The sequence below is a fragment of the Pongo abelii genome, chromosome 8, assembly GCF_028885655.2.
Source record: "Pongo abelii isolate AG06213 chromosome 8, NHGRI_mPonAbe1-v2.0_pri, whole genome shotgun sequence".
In the NCBI taxonomy this organism is placed as follows: domain Eukaryota; kingdom Metazoa; phylum Chordata; class Mammalia; order Primates; family Hominidae; genus Pongo; species Pongo abelii.
In genome coordinates, this window is record NC_071993.2 from 139,852,594 (window position 1) to 139,870,060 (window position 17,467).

A 17,467-nucleotide genomic window follows, 5' to 3' on the forward strand; every position below is an offset into this window, starting at 1 on the left:
TGCAGGTTGTGAATAACTTGCTGTTGGTTCAGAGACCCACATCTTAAATCCCGTCTTTATGCCCTGGGTGCCCCGGCCTGGGTCCGTCTCCCCCGTCTCTGGGGAGGCCCTGGGTCCCCCGTTCTGGGTCCATCTCCCCCGTCTCTGGGGAGGCCCTGGGTGCCCTGGCCTGGGTCCATCTCCCCATCTCTGGGGAGGCCCTGGGTCCCCCGTTCTGGGTCCATCTCCCCCGTCTCTGGGGAGGCCCTGGGTGCCCCGGACTGGGTCCATCTCCCCTGTCTCTGGGGAGGCCCTGGGTCCCCTGGCCTGCATCCTTCTCCCCCATCTCTGGGGAAGCCCTGGGTGCCCCCGGCCTGGGTCCATCTCCCCCGTCTCTGGGGAGGCCCTGCATCCTTCTCCTCCATCTCTGGCCTTCTGTCCCCAGCATCAGCGCCCACTAGCCGTCATCCTGCCATCGCGTGACAGGCCCTTGTTAATCTGCCCTCTCCCAGGTGGGCCCCCGTAGGCCGCAGTGCTGAGGGTTTCGCTCTCCAGTGCCCCCCTGCCCTGCGGGTGGGACTCTCATTGCTCTTTGGGTTCAAGGGCCATCTCACTTGTTTGGGCATCTAGTGCCAGTTAATCAATGTCCTTGTCCCTGAGATGGTCACGCAGCTGCCATGCATGGTCCCCACCAGTAGTGGAGTCTGTACAATCCCGGGAATCCCCCGTTCGGTCTCCGACCCTCACCCTATCAAGCAGCTGCTCATGCACAAGCGGCCTCTTCTCATGCTCTGTGGGGCACATGCGGGCCGCAGGGCCCCCACTCACACCAGAGTCAAGACCCTCACCCCTGTGCTCAGGATGTAGCTCCTCCTATCAGCCCTCCTCCCTCTCCCCCTTGGTCCCTCCTCCCTACCGGCTTCTTTCTCTCAGCTCTGCCATCCTTTCCATGACCCAGCGTCCTGTGTTTCCCAAGTAGGGGCTTATTCAGATGAAAAAGAAAAATACCACTGGGTGAGCAGCAAATTAGACGTTGCAGAAGAAAAGAGAAGGTGACTGAACTTGAAGACAGCCACAAAATTAAAGTGAAATGGAGACAAGGACTGAAAAGTGAATAGAAATCACCATGAAATACCAGGTGTCCTAACATGTGTGGCTGCAGCCCCAGGAGGAGCAGGAAAAGGAGGCAGACAGGGCGATGCTTACAGATGTCATGGCTCAGATTTCTTCACCAGTCCATGAAACTTACAAAAAGATCCAAATACTGCAACAAGCTTCAAGCCGAATAAACATACCAACTCAGGCCAAGGTCCGATTGCTGAAAGCACGTTACATGAAGGCCTTTCCTTGCCACCTGTCATCCTTGGAAGAGTGGGGCTCTGCTCCCCACCTCTGCGTGCTGCCCAGCCGTGGGAGCCTCATCTTTGCCAGTCACCAGCTACCTCTTCCTCATGGGGACCGCCGCTCAGCTCTTTCTAGCTTCCTTCAAATATAAAGACACAGGTATTTTAAAAGTGAAGGGACAGAGGAGGATGTACCTTGCAAAACAGTTGTTAGAAGAAAGTAGGAGTGGCTGTCTGCATGTCAGGGTGCCCTCAGAACGAGCGTGTTGTCGGGGCTGAGAGCGGTCATTTCACGATGATCAGGGGTCAGCTTTTTGGGAGGACATAGCGGTCGTGAATGTGCGCCCCTAATATCAGAGCTCACTTAGATGCGAAACCGACAGGGCTGGATGGAGACAGACAGGAGGTTCTGCACCACAGGAGGACCCCACAGTCCCCTCCTGCTGGCTGATGTGCAGGTGGGCGGAGGAGCAGTGCCCGCCACCCGCACCCTTGGCGTCTGAGGCTCTCCAGCCAGACCAGTGGTGGACGCAGCCACAGACAGGAGGCACCCGCGTGCTGGGCCCTGGCCGGAGCAGGCCTCTCCGTCTGTCCGAGCCTGGCTGGGATACCTGAGAGCGAGGCACACGTGGGCTGACGGAGGGGCAGCCATCATGCTGTGGTTCTGTTTCCACCAAAACGTCTTTCCACAGGAGGGCGAAAGCCTCAGCAAAACCTTCTTCAGGCCCCCGAGGGCTGCGGCTGCCTCCACACCTGGCTTTCAGGGTTTTCCAGGTGGGTCCGGAGCGGCCTGTGCTTAAGGGTTCAGGTCCACCCGAGACTCTGCCTGGCGTGCGTATCTGGGCATCTGCACCTGGCTGCCGGGCACAGGCCGTGCCAGCCCTGTACGAGCTGTGGGGTTGTTCTGCCTTCTTTCCAGGGGTCCTCCCTGGCCCTGGGTGGTTCCAGCAAAACAGTCGCCAGGGCACGAGTCTGGTTCCAGAAAGACCTTGCCCCCGCCTCTGTGAGATGGAAAGGATACAAACGCATTCTCTTACCAAAAAGAATTAAATTAGAAGTAAATAAAAAAGATATATGGAAAAGTCTCAAATATTTGGAAATTAACTTGTTTGTTAATAATCTCAAGTCAAAGAGAATGTCACCAAAGAAATTACAAAGTATTGTAAATTATGTGAAAAGCTAGAACCTTCAAAATCTGTGAGATGCCAAAATAGTCTGCACCCACTGCAGATGCTGCGGCAGCCTTCAGTGAGGGGAGCACGGCCGCACCTGTCAAAGGAAAGGTGCCTCTCGGGAGGAAGCACAGGGGCTGGGCCGGGCCCCTCCCCTGAAGAAGCCAGTGTTTACTTGGTGCCTCAAAGTGCTTGACAGGGATGTGGGCCCGGCCGCCCGTTCTTCAGCACACACGCTTCCCAGTTAGGTCTCTGAGATGTCTGAAACCAGGGTGCGGGGCACCAGGGCGGCTGAACAGGCCACCCAGAGGCAGCCGTGCTGGGTCTGAGGCCCCGAGGCTGTTCTTCCAGTCACCCTCACGACGAGGGTTTCTAGAAAATGGGACCGGATAAGTCTTGGGAGTGAGAGTGGGTCTCAGGCCTGCTCTCGGGGAACTGGGGCCTTGCGGGAGCTCACGTGCCTCTGCCGCCGCCCTTCAGCTCAGTGGGCTCCAGCCCTGGCTTCCCTCTCTGGGCACGGACCTGATCTCTCCCACAGCCACGGCCCTGAGTGAGGCTTTAGGCCAGGTGGATGGTGGAGGGCAGCCTTGCCTGGCAGGTGGGAGGGTCCGGGATGCCCCAGATGCCCAGTTAGGAGCTCATGCCAAGCTGGCGCCAGGCGGGCCTGTCATCCCTGTCTTTTCACTGAGACTGGGCCGGCGGACCCTGGAACGCTGCCCCCCTGGGCCACCACTGGCTGCCTCAGTGGCCTGGTCTTTGCTGGGGGCCCTCGGGGTGTCTGTGCGGCGGGGCCCGACTTCCCCGGGGTTCTGCGCAGAACTGGGCAGCAGCGGCCAGCCAGACAATCACCCTCCTGCCCCAGCCGGGTGCCCTCTGGCTGTCAGAGGGAGGAAAATTTAATTTTTACAAGATTGATGGTATTGGAGCAATATTTTTAGCTGAGTCTGGTTCAAATAATAGGCCATTAATTGAAAAAGGAAATTGAAATGAATTTATCTTGTACATAAATGCTGTCACAAGTATTAATAGGGATCAGAAAATAGTGGCCTGTTCCCAGAAGGCGATTGAACCTGAAGCTGCGCCTGGCGCGTGAGCCTGTGGGGGGGACGTGGCTGAGGGGCTTCAAGCGACCTGCAGGTGCCCATTGCCACCAGGAGATGGCGCCCACGCAGCGCCTGAGAGTTTCCTATAGGAGATGATCAGAAGGCAACTCTTAATGCTTGAAAAATGAGGATATTAGGCCGGGCGCGGTGGCTCACGCCGGTAATCCCAGCACTTTGGGAGGCTGAGGCTGGGATGGACATGCACCGACTCTGCCAGGCGAGGTGGGCCTGGCTCAGGGCAGAGGGCCCCAAGAGGTGCCCAGGCTGAGCCCCGAGCTCTGCGCCCGCATGGAAGATGGAAAAGTGGTGAGAGCCAGGCCGGAAGACACCTGAGTGCCAGGCGGTCCGTGTGCCTCATCCCTGAAGCGCCTTTGTCAGAGCCCTTGCTCCTGGGTTCAGCCTGGTGTCCCTACCCCTGGGAACACATGTCCACCCACAGCACTGGAGACAGGGCTTGGAGGAAGCCCCCCCATGGAGGTCTCGGTACCATGTTGGTACCCAGAGAAATTTCTTAGCCACCGCGGTGCATCCTCCCACACGGGCCTCGACACTGAAGAAGTGCCTGGGCGAGGCTTTCCAGGGCTGCCAAGTGTCTATTGATCCAAAGCTCCAACAGCACAGAAATCCCGTGTCTTGTCTGCCAGGCACGCAGGGAGCTCCGAGAACACATCACTCAGCGCCCGGAGAGCCGACGTCGGCCAGAGGACGCAGGGTAATGGCTTTCCTGAACTCCAGCTTCCAAGAGGGTTATGTGAGGAAGAGGTTGCAAATCTATTTTCGCTTAACCTCACCTGCGTCTGGTTTCACCACAGGAGTGGAGCCGTGCAGCGGGAAGGGTGGGGGGCCTGTCACTGGGCTTTGCTGCTGATTTGGCCTACCTGGGAAGCCCAGAGGATGTATTTATTTTAGTGACTTGAGGCTTGCGCGGGGCCTGGTAGGAGCCAAGGCCACCCCATCCTCCCAGCTCGGCTTGGTGACTTACCATCCATGGCTCTGGCTCACTTGTCACCCACCCCTCCCAGAGAGGCTGTGTGGGGCTGCAGGTGCCTGAGTGTAGGTCCCAGCCTGTGTCCTGGGCTCTAGTCCCATTGAAGCCTTGCGGCTGGCTGGGCATGGGTCCCACGCAGACTGGTGGGGCCGGGAGGGCCAGGTGTGGGCACCTGCAGCAGGTTCTTCAAGGCCTCCCAGCACTGACTGGGAGCTTCAGTAGCTTTCCTGCTGGGAGCTGGGAGCACTGCTGGGGCCCATGCCCAGGACTGTCCTGACCGGACTGAAAGCCCTGGCTTCTAGAGGGAAGGTGGCAGTGGGGACAGGGTGCGAGAGGAAAGACCCTCTCTCCTCTTCATCCACCCACCTGGAGGAACTCCTAGAGGGAAGGTGGTGTGAGAAGGAAAGCCCCGCTCTCCTCTTCATCCACCCACCCAGAAGAAGTTTGAAGAAACCATGCCTTTAAAATGGCTTAAAGTTGGAGCAGAAGGGTTTATCTGCTGATACAATTAAGATAGCTTCGGAAGAGGGCTGAGAAGGTGTGGCCTGGCGGACACACTGCCTCCAGGGACACCCCTGCCCCCGCCAGCTGTGCCTGCTCAGAGAGTGCCTGCTCCTCGGAGGGTCCCCTCTGCTTGGGAAGGTACCTGCTGCACAGGACCCCAGCTGGAGTCAAGGAGTCAGCAGAAGAGGGGGTTGGAGGAGCGGCTGGGGACAGGAGGTGGCTGTGCGGGCCACCCCACCTCGCCTCTTGCCTGAGCCCTTCTGTGACCACATAGGCAGACAGAAGGAGGGGTTGGAGGTGCAGCCAGCCAGCTGGGCCAGGTGAGCCGGTCCTGGAGAGTGCCAAGCAGGGTTGCCTCGGGCTCCTGAGATGAGCTTTCACATGCAGCAGCTGGAGACAGTTTAGAGGGGCCCAGGGCGGTGCAGACCCTTGCCCTTCCACAGCTGCTCGGGTGGCCCGGAGGCATGCGCACCCTTCGCTATGCAGCAGGGGCTCCACGGGCCTGGGCACTCAGCCCAAATGGTGCATGTGGGGAACTGTGGGACCCCATGTGCCAGGAGTCTCTGGGCAGACAGCAGCGACAGGGCTGTGTGGGGACTTGGGCAGGCCTGAGCCTGGGGTCCAATGACCTAGTTGGGTCTGGGGCAGCAACAAGCCGAGGCGTTGAGCGAGAGAGAGTGAAGTCCGAGCTCCTTGTGGAGGAGGCCTCCGTGGGGAGTGGCCCCAGAGGCAGGAGGCTGCCTCAGCCAGGATGGCCCCGTGCACTTGCTAAGCCGCGCCACCCGCTCACTCAAGGCTCTTGGGCTCGGAGCAGAACTTTGAGCCTGCAAGGCCTGCTGAGCAGGGTGGCCACAGCACCTGGCCGCTGGTCACCAACCAGGGCTTACCCCTCTCCCACCCCCTAGCGCTGCCTTTGCACCTCAGAGGGCAGGTCTCTGCTGGCACCATGAGTGACCTGCAAGCACCGCCATGGTGGACTCTGCTCGTGCCTTGGTGGCTTCTAGGCTTTTCCAGGGGCCCAGGCCTCCTGCGGAGCAGGGTCTGCCTCCCCCGCGACTGGGTCTGTGGAGAGTGAAGTGGGGCACAGATGCCCTTTGCAAGTGCTGTGCACGGCAGCTCACAGCCCCCACCCCCAGCTCTGGAGTCTGTAAGAGGCAGGCTCTCGGCATGGCCCCCAGGCAGTGGCCCTGGTGCTCTTGGGGTGGGGGCCCCAGTACCCAGCGGTGGCCCAGGAATGGGGGGCCCGCTGCTTCCTGGGAGAGGCCCTTCTGCTTTCCCTCCTCCTCCTCCGTGAGCTCCCCCTTCCACTCTCGTTCTCCTAAATAAGACTTTAGGGGGAATTTATGGAAAATTGATGGAGTTTACGGATGTTCTTTGATCCAGAGAAGGGGAAGGAAAGGCAAACGCGTTTATGATGAGAAAACTCATCTGCCTTAGGGCTCCAGCCCTGCCCTGGGGCTCACTGCCTCTTCACCTGCCTGGGGGAGACAGGCCTGATGAAGTGAGAGGGGGCGAGATTGGTTTTCTGAGGGCACCGGGCCCTTCGTGCTCCACTAAATCACGGGCTGTCTGCTCAGCGGGCAGGTAATGACCTGCTCCCCGGCCCCAGCACCTGCAGCCCCGTGGGACGCGATGATGTGCGGCTGGGGCTGCAGTGAAGGTGAAACTGTCGTATCGATCTTTTTAGCACTGAAATATGAGCCACTTTACTCCGCTCCCCGCTGCTGTGATGTGAAAAATAATAACTGGGATCCAAATTAAAAATATTGATCTCTGGAAGGTGTCGAAAGTAAATAAACACCTTCCAAAGTTTTCGGGTCAGCCGAGAAATGGTATTCAGCAATAAATGTGTCAGAGTCCAGGGTTCTTGATCTGTTTTTTCTTTGAATTGATTTTTCATTATTTACTTCCTAAAAGTGTTGGAATTTGGTCCTCCACTGTTAAATCCCAGTGTTTGGGCAGATTATTTCTTTGGGGCTTATGAGGTGCTCCTAATCCACTCCCTTATTGATTGATTGATTTTTGACTCAATAAGCCTGCTTTATTTAGGACTTTCCGTCATAATTTTTTGTACATTTAGGCTTGACTTTTTTATTTCCTTCTAACAGCTGAGCTGACATTGGGCCATCAAACGGGTGGGAAAACAAGTGCCACGAGGTTAATTTCGTGGCTGGCTCCGTGCGTTCTAAGGAGACAAGGGTGTTTCCTGGCTGCAGGCCGGGCCTTGGGATGCAGCCTTGACGCGCGTTGATCTGTTTACACACAGGGCTGAGTCTGCTGGCCCCCCCGGAGTGCTCATGGGCACCCGGGTGTCTGCAAGCTGCCCGCAGCTGGGTAGTCTCTGGGCACGGATGCTCTAGGGCCCCTGGGCTCCAGGGAGGCTGGGTTGTATGTCTCTTGAGAAGCTCTCCTTTCGGAAGGCCACCAAGACCACCGAGACTGCTGAGACCGCCAAAGCCACCAAGACTGCCAAGACTGCCAAGACCACCAACGCAGCCGGCTGCTCCCGGTGGCTCCATGTGCCCATCAGGAGAGTGGAAGGCACGGGGCCTGGGGCAGTTCAAAAAGACAGGTGCCGCCAGCATCTGCACTTCCTCGTGGGTGCTCAACAGGCTGCCTGGGAAGCTCCTCCTGCCGTCACCTGGAGTCAGCTGCCGTCCACAACGGAAGCTGCCAGCCACCGAGGTTGCCGACCTGGGCCCTGGGGATGAGCAGCCCAGGAGCCGAAGATGCCCAGGCGGGTCCCCAGCTCTGCAGGTGCCACTCCCCACGCGTGTTCTCCACGCTTCCGGGGAGACCTGGCTGTGCCCCTGTAGGTGTCAGGCAGACTCAGAGGCACAGGGGTTCAGATTGAGGCCTGGGGCTGAGGAAGCAGGAAGTCCTGTCAGGAGCTGGAGCACTGAGAAAGGCACCTTGCCAAGAGCAGCCTTGGAAGCATCCAGAACTGGAAAGATGGAGAGCTGCCATCGGCCCGTAGCTCTGGGGCTAGTCCTGGCCATCTAGCCATGGGACCGTGGGCAGAGGGTTCCCTCCCTGCCTCTGGGTGAGGCAGGGAGTGGTGAGCAGTGCTGGCCATGAGGTCCATGTGGGGCGCGCCCACGGACGCGGGTCTGGAGACGCTGCTGTCTAAGCTGAGGCTTTTGAAGGATGACCGTGCCCAGGTTATCCACTGTTCCTTCTCGGCGAGCAGCTCCCGTGGGATGGCAGTCCATTCACTCAACATGCCCTGGTCCAGCTGCCGCACATCCGTGGGTATTCTGTGCTGAGTGCCATGTGGCTGATGCACACCCACCGTCCCCTGCGGAGGAGACCTCTGCACGCAGGCCCACAGTGAGGGCCGGATTGGGAGAACAACCCACTTGGCAGGCGGCAACCTTGCCTGGCACTCACCAGGGCCTCCTCCCCAGCACTGTCCCCAGTCAGGTCTGCACTTCTTCATGGCAGCCTGCCCTTGGAGGTGGAGCATGGAGAAGTCCAGTGCCTCATCACACAGCCAGATGCGCACAGCAGGATCCAGTGCTGTCAGCTGGGCTCCAGAAACCTGAGGACATGCAGCCTGCAGCTCCTGACACATGACATGTGACATACAACACATGACACGCAGCATACTCCCTGTGACACGGCACATGACACGTGACACAACACATTCTCACACTCTGCCGACGCGTGGCCCACGGCACGTTCCCGCGCTCTGCCGACGCGTGGCCCACGGCACGTTCCCGCGCTCTGCCGACGCGTGGCCCACGGCACGTTCCCGCGCTCTGCCGACGCGTGGCCCACGGCACGTTCCCGCGCTCTGCCGACGCGTGGCCCACGGCACGTTCCCGCGCTCTGCCGACGCGTGGCCCAGGGCACGTTCCCGCGCTCTGCCGACGCGTGGCCCAGGGCACGTTCCCGCGCTCTGCCGACGCGTGGCCCACGGCACGTTCCCGCGCTCCACCGACGTGTGCCAATGCGTGACACACAGCACGTTATAATGATGTAAATACTGATTATTGATTTAAGTGAAAATATTGAGAGGGTGGGGGTGAGAGATGGAGTGTGTGTGTGATATTGAGTGAAGGGGAAAGATAGTATAAAGTAGTTAAATCCTCTTCTTCCACCATGGAAAAATTGAAAAGCCAATGTTGAAAACTGGAGAATCAAGAAGTGGCAATATAAGCTTTAGAGGTATGGAGATAAATACCAAAAGAAAACAATTAAAAGGAAATAATTGCCTCTGGGAACTAGAAGACTGAAGTGGACAGGAGCTACTGTTTTCATAGTATGCCTTGCAGAACTCGTGTGTGTGTGTGTGTGTGTGTTACTAGCTTTTAAAAAACAAAATTCAAGGAAACTTCTTAGGAGGAAGAGACTCCTTCTGTTGATGGTGACATCAAACAAGACCTGCAGGAGGAGGTGGCACAGACAAGAAGGTGGTGTGTCGGTTTGCGATCTGGTGCAGTGAGGCACCTGTGTCAGCAACAGGTGGGAGTGGCTCTGGAGTCTGAGCAGAGGCTGCCTGGATGCCATTTGCAGTGAGAGAAGAGCCTAGAATCTTGACTGTCCTTTGAGTATCAGGTAAAGAAATTTGAATGTGATTAGCGGGTCATTGGGGACCATTACAGAGTTTAGGGAGAGAGGTGAGGCAGTCAGAACTGGGGGAAGATGGAGAAGGGACAAGTATGTTGTTTCAAATGTAGAGTCCTACATTTGTGTGATATCTACCCTTTAAATTCTTATTGAAGTAAATGCACAGAGAGGACCAGAAGTGGTGATCCATATTGGTGCACATTTATTTTTTTGACTCTGATTCCTTCTCTTTAAGCCCAAAACTAGGGCAGTGTCCCATACTGAGCACTGAAGAGAAGTAGGGTCAAACCCAGGAGGGAGGAAAACCAAATCCCTGCACCTTGGCCAAGATGAGGATGCCGGATGAAGCACAGCCAGTCCTGGAATGAAGCCTGCATCTCTCCCTGGCACAGTGCCCCCACCCACAATCCAGCCAGGTCTCTCTGTGTCCCCAGCTGCATGCTCCCACCTCTTCGTGCTATGGTTTCGAAAACGCAATCCAGCGCCACGTGTAAATTGTTTGATGCTTGAGATCAACTTTACTGAATTGCCTACATTGAAAGTAATGAGGACAATACCTCCTTCAGGAAGAAAAAATAGGCAAAATGAAGTGCTTTCATGAATAGAAGGGTCTTACTAACATAAAAATATTTTGCTTACGTCTTCAGAATCTCTTTATGTAGTTAGTGGCTTGTAAGCTGCCAACTTGTAAATGATGCAGTTGGAAATTGAAATGTAAATAACATTACCATTTATAATAGCATCAAAAATATGAAATATTTAGGAATAAATTAGGTCAAGATGTGTAAGACCTGTATACTGAGAACTATGATATGTTGCTCAGAGAAATTAAATAAGATCTAAATAAATGGAGAGATATACTATGTTCATGGATCAGAAGACTCAATATTGTTAAGATGTCATTTCTCCCCCAAATTGATGTAAAGATTCAGTGCACTACTAATCAAAATCTGAGCAGACTTTTTTTTGGTAGAAATTAGGCTGGTTCTAAAATGTATATGTAAATATAGAGGAATTAGAATGGGCCAAAATAACTTTGAACATGAATAAAGATGGAGTCCTTATACTACCTGATTAAGACTTCTTATAAATCTCAATAATTAAATCAGTGTAGTATTGGCATAAAACCAGATAAACAGATTACAGAACATTATGGAGAGTCTAGAAAGTGGCCCACTATTGATCTTTGTCAGAGGTATCAGTGGACTTCAACAGTGAGTGAATGATCTTTTCAACAAAGGGTGCTGTAGCAATTAGAGGGCCGTTTGCAAAAAACTCACTTCAGTCGTTACTTGAAACCATATAAAAATTTAACTTGAACTGGATCATAGACCTAGCGTAAGAGCTAGAACTATACAACTTCCTCAAGATCACATAGGACTTCTTTCTTTAAATATGACACCAAAAGCAGAAACCACTATAAGACAAAACCAGTCGATTGGACCTATGAAGACGACCGTATCAAGTGCTAGTGAGGCTGTGGCAGCACCGGAGCAGTTGTGTTAGTGGTGGAAATGTAAAATCACAGAATCACGTGGGAAAACACGGAGGTCTTAAAAAAAAACGTTAAAAATACACACACCATATGACCCAGCCATTTCCCTCCTCAGTATTTACTTAAGAGAAATGAAAGCACATTCCACACTAAGACTGAATGTTCATAGCAGCTTTATTCAGAATAGCCAAAACCTGTCAACAGCCCAGATAGCCACAGCAGGTGAGTGGGAACAGGAGGGGACGGTCTGTGTACACCACGGTGCATCAATTGTCACAGTAATTATGGTGGGCAGAAGAATCCAGACCAAACCAAAAATGCATTCTATATGATTTCATATGTATCATATTCTTAAAAATGCAAACAAGTCTGTAATGACAGAACACAGATAGTGGTTTCCCAGGGAAGGGGTTGCAGTGGGGTCTGGAGGGATTCCAGTGAGCACTAAAGAGAAGCCAGGTCAAGCCCAGGAGGGGAGAACGGTAGATCCCCGCACCTTGGCCGAGGTGAGGATGCTGGATGGAAGGCAGCTGTCCCTTCCACACTGCCCACCCCACCCACGCTCCAGCCTGGCGGCTCTCCGCTCCCACCCCATCATGCTGTCGTTTAGCAAACACAATCCAGAGCCAAGTGTAAATTGTGTCAAGGGGCGAAGGGACCCAGGGAACCTTCTGGAGCGACGGGCATGTTAGTCTTCTAATTGTGGTGATGGTTTCACAGTGTAGATGTGTCAGGATTCATCCAGTTACACGTCACATGGGTGCGGTTCTGTCAGTGCCACTTACACGTATCTTAGCACTCTAGAAGGAAAATCTAGTCTTGTGGTGGATGGCTTGTGAGTGGTCAAACTGCAGATGATTTAATTGAAAAGGGAAGTACTTCCGTCAGCAGCTGGCCCCACGAGCGGACTGTGCACACCACTGTGTGTCTTACAACTAAGGAAACTCGGCACGCTGCAGGAAATAACGGCAGAGTGTGAGTAATTTTCCATTTTATATACACATATGCATATGTTATATAAAATTGAAAAGACTTTCTTCTTGCTAAATCTTATTTTATTTTGACGCAGGATGTCACTCTGTTGCCCAGGCTGGAGTGCAGTAGTGCAGTCGTGGCTTACTGCAGCCTTGAACTCCTGAGCTCAAGTGATCCTGTGGCCTCAGCCTCCCAAGTAGCTGAGGATATAGGTGTGCACCACCACGCCTGGCTAAAAATAAACTGTTTATAGAGACTGGGTATCACTGTGTTGCCCAGCCAGGTCTCCAACTCCTGGCCTCAAGTGATCCTCCTGCCTCAGCCTCTGAAAGTGCTGGGATTACAGGTGCAAACCACCGTGCCCTGCCAAAAAGACATTCTTTAGGTTAAGTAAGGCTTTATTGATTTTGAATGTAACATTATTCCCACTCAGTGAATGATTTTGGTCGATGTTCACCTGCACTTTCTCTGCACTCTGAGCCAGCAGGTGCTACTTCTGGCTGGGGTTGGTTTGCAGTGGAGTCTGCTTGTGGCAGCCGTCTACATGGCTTTGGGTCATTACGCTTTCCTTGCCTTTTGGGGAGGATACCTGGTGCTCTGTGAGCTGATTCGCCCCCTGGGGGTGAAGTCATCTTGCTCCTCTTCTGAGCCGTGAGCTGGGCAGGGCCGCACTCACATCATTCCTCTCCCGCTCTCCCCGGGTGGGAAATCCGTAACAGGCTCTTTGGCAAAGGCTGGGCCAAGGTGCCTCGTGGACGGCCGATCCATCAGGCGGCCGACAGGCGTGATCGAGTGCCGTGTCACACGCAGCCCGGGAAACAAACACACTGCACGAAAGGTATTGGCGAACAAACTGAAAAATTGTAAAGCTCTTAAGGACTTTCATGCTTGTTAGCATTTTTTGACAGAAAATCACTGAAGCAGTGAACATAAAGAAATAGCCATGGTTGATTCACAGTTTAGCTTGTTGTTCTGTTCATTTGGCCTCAGGTGACGTTTCACTTCCGGAGCCCCATGAGCTGCTCCTCGCTCTGCCTGGCTTTCTTTCCTGTGCGAATTCTTGGGCCCCTCGGCTGTGCTCACCCAAGCACGGCGTCCCTGGAGATGGGTTTTTATGATTTTGAAGGAGACCGAAGGAAACTGAATGAACAAATATTTTCTCCAAAGCCCATCCAGGTTTGGCTTCAGATGCCGTGAGCCGCATGGACGTTTCTAGGCTTAATCCACAGAATGAATGTGAGCCTTTATGTCACAACCTGCCCAGGACCCTGCCGTGCGCCTGGAGGGCACCTGACCTGCTCTTGAGGCTTTGCTACCTGATGTCCCAAAGGGAACATCGTGTTTTTCAATCTGTTCCCGAGCAGATGGGTGTCTACAGAGACCTCCCCTGTTGCCCTGTGCATTTGTGTGATGAGTTGGGGTGTGGCACATCGGTGTGTGGGGGTGGCTGGGCCTCTGAGCGCGGTCTCTCACAGCCACGTCTGCTGGGGCCCACAGCTCCCTGTCAGCAGCAGCCCAGAGCTGAGCACAGAAGTGTGGATGATTTTCATGAGTGCACCTTGCTATTTGGCTTGGCACCTGTTAGAACTGCTATGTGCTCTTTGAAAACCACCCATCCTTCCATGACAGGCGCCATGTTTTCCTGGGAGAAAGTGGCTCCCGTCCTGGCCACACACCCCTGTCAGGGCAGCGTTTAGTGCATCCCACCCGCACGCATAGAGATGCATCCTGCTGTCTTAAGTATCGGAGTCCCCGATGCAGGAGCCCGTCAGGTGGTGGCCAGGGGCCAGTTTTGTTGAGCAGGCTCTGGCTGACTTTCCGTGAACCTCCGGTGCCCACTTGTGCAGTTGGCGGGCCCAGTGCAAGGTGGCGTCCTCCAGTGAGGCCGCCGGCGTCCTCTCCACGCTCTCCAGTGAGACCGCCGGCGTCCTCTCCGCCCTCTCCGGGGAGACCGCCGGCGTCCTCTCCGCCCTCTCCGGGGAGACCGCCGGCGTCCTCTCCGCCCTCTCCGGGGAGACCGCCGGCGTCCTCTCCGCCCTCTCCGGGGAGACCGCCGGCGTCCTCTCCGCCCTCTCCGGGGAGACCGCCGGCGTCCTCTCCGCCCTGGCCTCCTGATGGCTGCAGCTCAGCGTTCATTCCACACTGTGTTCACTCCCCACCTGGTTTCAGGTGTCTGGCGTGGAATCATTGCTTTTCTACTTAGTCATCCTCTTTTTTGAGTTTATGTCCATTAGATTTGCCCCCATTCAGGTCATGCTGTCTCTTTGTTTGCAACCTTAAACAGAGTCTGTTTGCATGAATGAGATGCAGATACCTCGTCAGAAGGAATTTGCATGTGGCCTGTCCCTTCTGTCTGTGGCCCTGTCTTCCAGCCAGTGCTGGTCAAGGGTCCTCCCCCGTCAGCAGGCTTGTTGGGGTGGCTCAGGTTTTCCCATTGCAGCTGAGGCGTTGAGCAGTCAGGGGCTGCCCCTGCCTGCCCAGAACTTTCCTGAAGTTGTGGCCCGGCAGCACCCCGCCTGTGCAGGGCAGGTCCCTCGAGGCCAAGCCCTGTTGTGCATGAGGGCACCCCCCAGACTGAAGGAAACGAAGCTGGAGCTGCAGAGACCGTGCCCACCTGAGGTCTTCCCTCGCTTTCGCAGACACTCCTGTGTTTCCAAAGAAGGGGACAGACAGAGCACTTCACTTCCATCCCGAGAGTGTCTCCCAGACAGCGCACCCCACAGCGGCTACTGGCTGACCCGTGGCCTTGAGAACACAGGAAAGCCCCCTCTTAGAGTCACAGAAACGCCCTTCGTAGGAGTAAACGGATTCCGTGTTTTTCCCCTCGATTCTGTGTCGCTAATTGTTAATTATGACAAAGGAAAAGTGATATTAAGATTCGGGGTATTTGTTTCATTGTGTAATTTCTTCCTTGGTTCAAAGGGAAGAATGGGCTGGGTGTGGTGCTTCACACCTATAATCCCAGCACTTTGGGAGGCTGAGGCAGGTGAATCGCTTGAGCTCAGGAGTTCAAGACCAGCCTGGCCAACGTGGCGAAACCCCATCTCTACTGAAAATACAAAAATTAGCCAGCTACAATGGCGTGCACCTGTAGTCGCAGCTACTTGGGAGGCTGAGGCTGGAGGGTCGCGTGAGCCTGGGAGGTGGAGGTAGCAGTAGCCAAGATCACACCACTGCACTGCAGCCTGGGCAACAGAGCAAGATCCTGTCTCAAAAAAAAAAGAGAAGAATGATATAACCACATTAGTCCTTTACCATGTTTGCCTTAAAACTGAGTCACTGTGTGCCTGGCCTTTACTCACCGCTTCCTCCCGTGTCGTGACTGTTGTAATGCATCATTACTTCCTCACCATGATTCATCTAGGAACTTGGGGGAGTAATTCATAGTCAGGGATATTTATGTTTAAACCGACAGAAAGGGAGAGCCATTTGAACACATTATTCCGTGTTTTCACTAGTTTTAAATCTGATTTCTGCTGGCTGGGGGCAACTTGAGGAACTGTGAAGTTATCATAGGCAGTAGGGAGGTAACGGATAAGGGCCTTTCAAGCATGCAGTGAAGAGACACCAGCTGTACAGCTCCCTCCTCTATGGGAAAGGTGGAATTTAGACAGTTAAAATATTAAAGTATACATCACTGGGTTTGAGAACAGCCACAAAAAAACCCCTGTCAGATCACCCGAAACCGCTGGCTCCGTGGCGTACCCTCCCGAGGCTGCCGATTTTGCAGTGGGGCTCTTTTTCCTTCTGGAGTGCAGCAGCGTCTGGAATTGTCTGGGAAGGCCCTGAAGGATGGCCCACACCGAGCAGAAACATCTTTCAAACGGAAATTGTTACACTGTGCTCTTCATCTTGAAATTAATGTTTGGTTGTCAATTTTTATTGCTGACCTAATGGATGAAGTCCAGCAATTGCAGCTGTCCCCTTAAAGCGGCCCCCAGTGTATGCTGTGCAGACCTTCTCGGCAGGCTACCCACCCCCCTCGTCCGTAAGGGGACTGGGGTAGAGAAAGATATCTGTGCATTGAGAGCTCGTTGGAGATGACTTGAGTCATAATGTGTACTCAGTGTGCTGGGAATCACAGGAAGGTAAAGGTGGTTTTAAAAAAAGTTATTTTCATTAATTCCTCTCACCCCCAACCCCTTCCGCCACCTGGGACAAAAAAATGGCAGGGTCCTGCTGGATGCTGCTTTCCAAGCTGGGGCCAGACCCGCCAGTGTTGAGCAAGAGGGAGGTTTCATCTGAGGCTGGCTGAGTTTTATATATCTATTTATGAGATCCAATAATGTAATGATGTGCTTGTCTAATAAATGCTGCTGTACAAGCTCAGGACAGCAGACGTTTCCAGTATGACCCAGATTGTCTAAGCCGCAGCCCCTTTTGGTTGGAGCTCGGCTGTTTAATAAATGTCGGCTGTTCTTCCAACCATCCTAATTATTTAAAGGGGCTTCAAAAGAGAGAGAACAAATCAAATCAAGCCATTACTATTGAAGCTCGTTCTGGAGTTAAGTGTGTTTTTAAAACTGTGGGCCTTGTGCAGAGGCTCCTCCCAGTTTTCATCTATTATCACAATAATTGAGTTTGTAGCTGGAATTAAATTTATCAAATTGTGTTATCCTCTTTAGAAATTGGATAGGCATGCTGGCAGGGCGAGGCAGAAGTTAATCCGCTTTGCTGAAGCCTCCAGTGGCCCTGCACAGCGGGGCTGAGGAGGCCCAGACAGCTTCCTGTCACCCCGGACACGATGTAATTTCTCCTCAATCCCTTGTGCAAATAATGACATTTGAATCGAGCATTAACAGGCTTAATTACTTTAAAATTGTCATTTTAATTTACACTGATATAGTATTGATCATACAAGCAGAGATTAAGCTGTTCAGCGGAGCAGATGATGGGGAATTAAACATTAAAGGGTCCTCAGGGGGCCGCGTGCACTGCCCGGCGCGAGCCGTAAGAGGGATGATATTTCTCGGTAATGAACTGGCGGCATGCGGGGACATGAATCTTGGGCTCTTGGAAAAGGGGAAATAATGGGGTTTGGGAGGCATTTGCAGGTTATTCATTCGCCGCCATGCACCAATTCTCCAGTGATTCATCCGCCTCACCAACATTTATTTATCCAGCAAATTCCGGAGCTTTGACCTTTTTGCTAAGTACATTGAACATAAGTTGGAGTGGAGATTTTTCAAGTGTAACTTTTACAAGTATTTGTTATTTTTCCTTATTTCTAGGCAACATCAAACAAAGTTATTCAGTTTTTTGAGTGTACTCGAGTCTGCCGGCCTTGCAGGGTTGGTGTGGTGGTGAGGGACTGAGGGGCTCCTGCAGCCCAGCCC

General features: G+C 53.8%; 1 protein-coding gene and 1 long non-coding RNA gene across 6 annotated transcripts in view; one reads left to right on the forward strand and one right to left on the reverse strand.

The window, feature by feature from the left end:
• The window catches only part of INPP5A (inositol polyphosphate-5-phosphatase A), a 244,174-nt gene that overhangs the window by 116,084 nt on the left and 110,623 nt on the right, over positions 1 to 17,467 (forward strand). The gene's annotated exons all lie outside the window — the stretch shown is intronic.
• Positions 1,129 to 5,337, reverse strand: LOC129048401 (uncharacterized). Of its 2 annotated transcripts, none has more exons than XR_008510735.2 (3): positions 4,580 to 5,337; positions 1,934 to 2,323; positions 1,129 to 1,462 (listed from the first exon to the last, which is right to left on the reverse strand). It is a non-coding gene; the product is annotated as an uncharacterized LOC129048401 (long non-coding RNA). The 2 variants fall into 2 exon arrangements; XR_008510734.2 differs by having other exon boundaries at positions 4,952 to 5,321.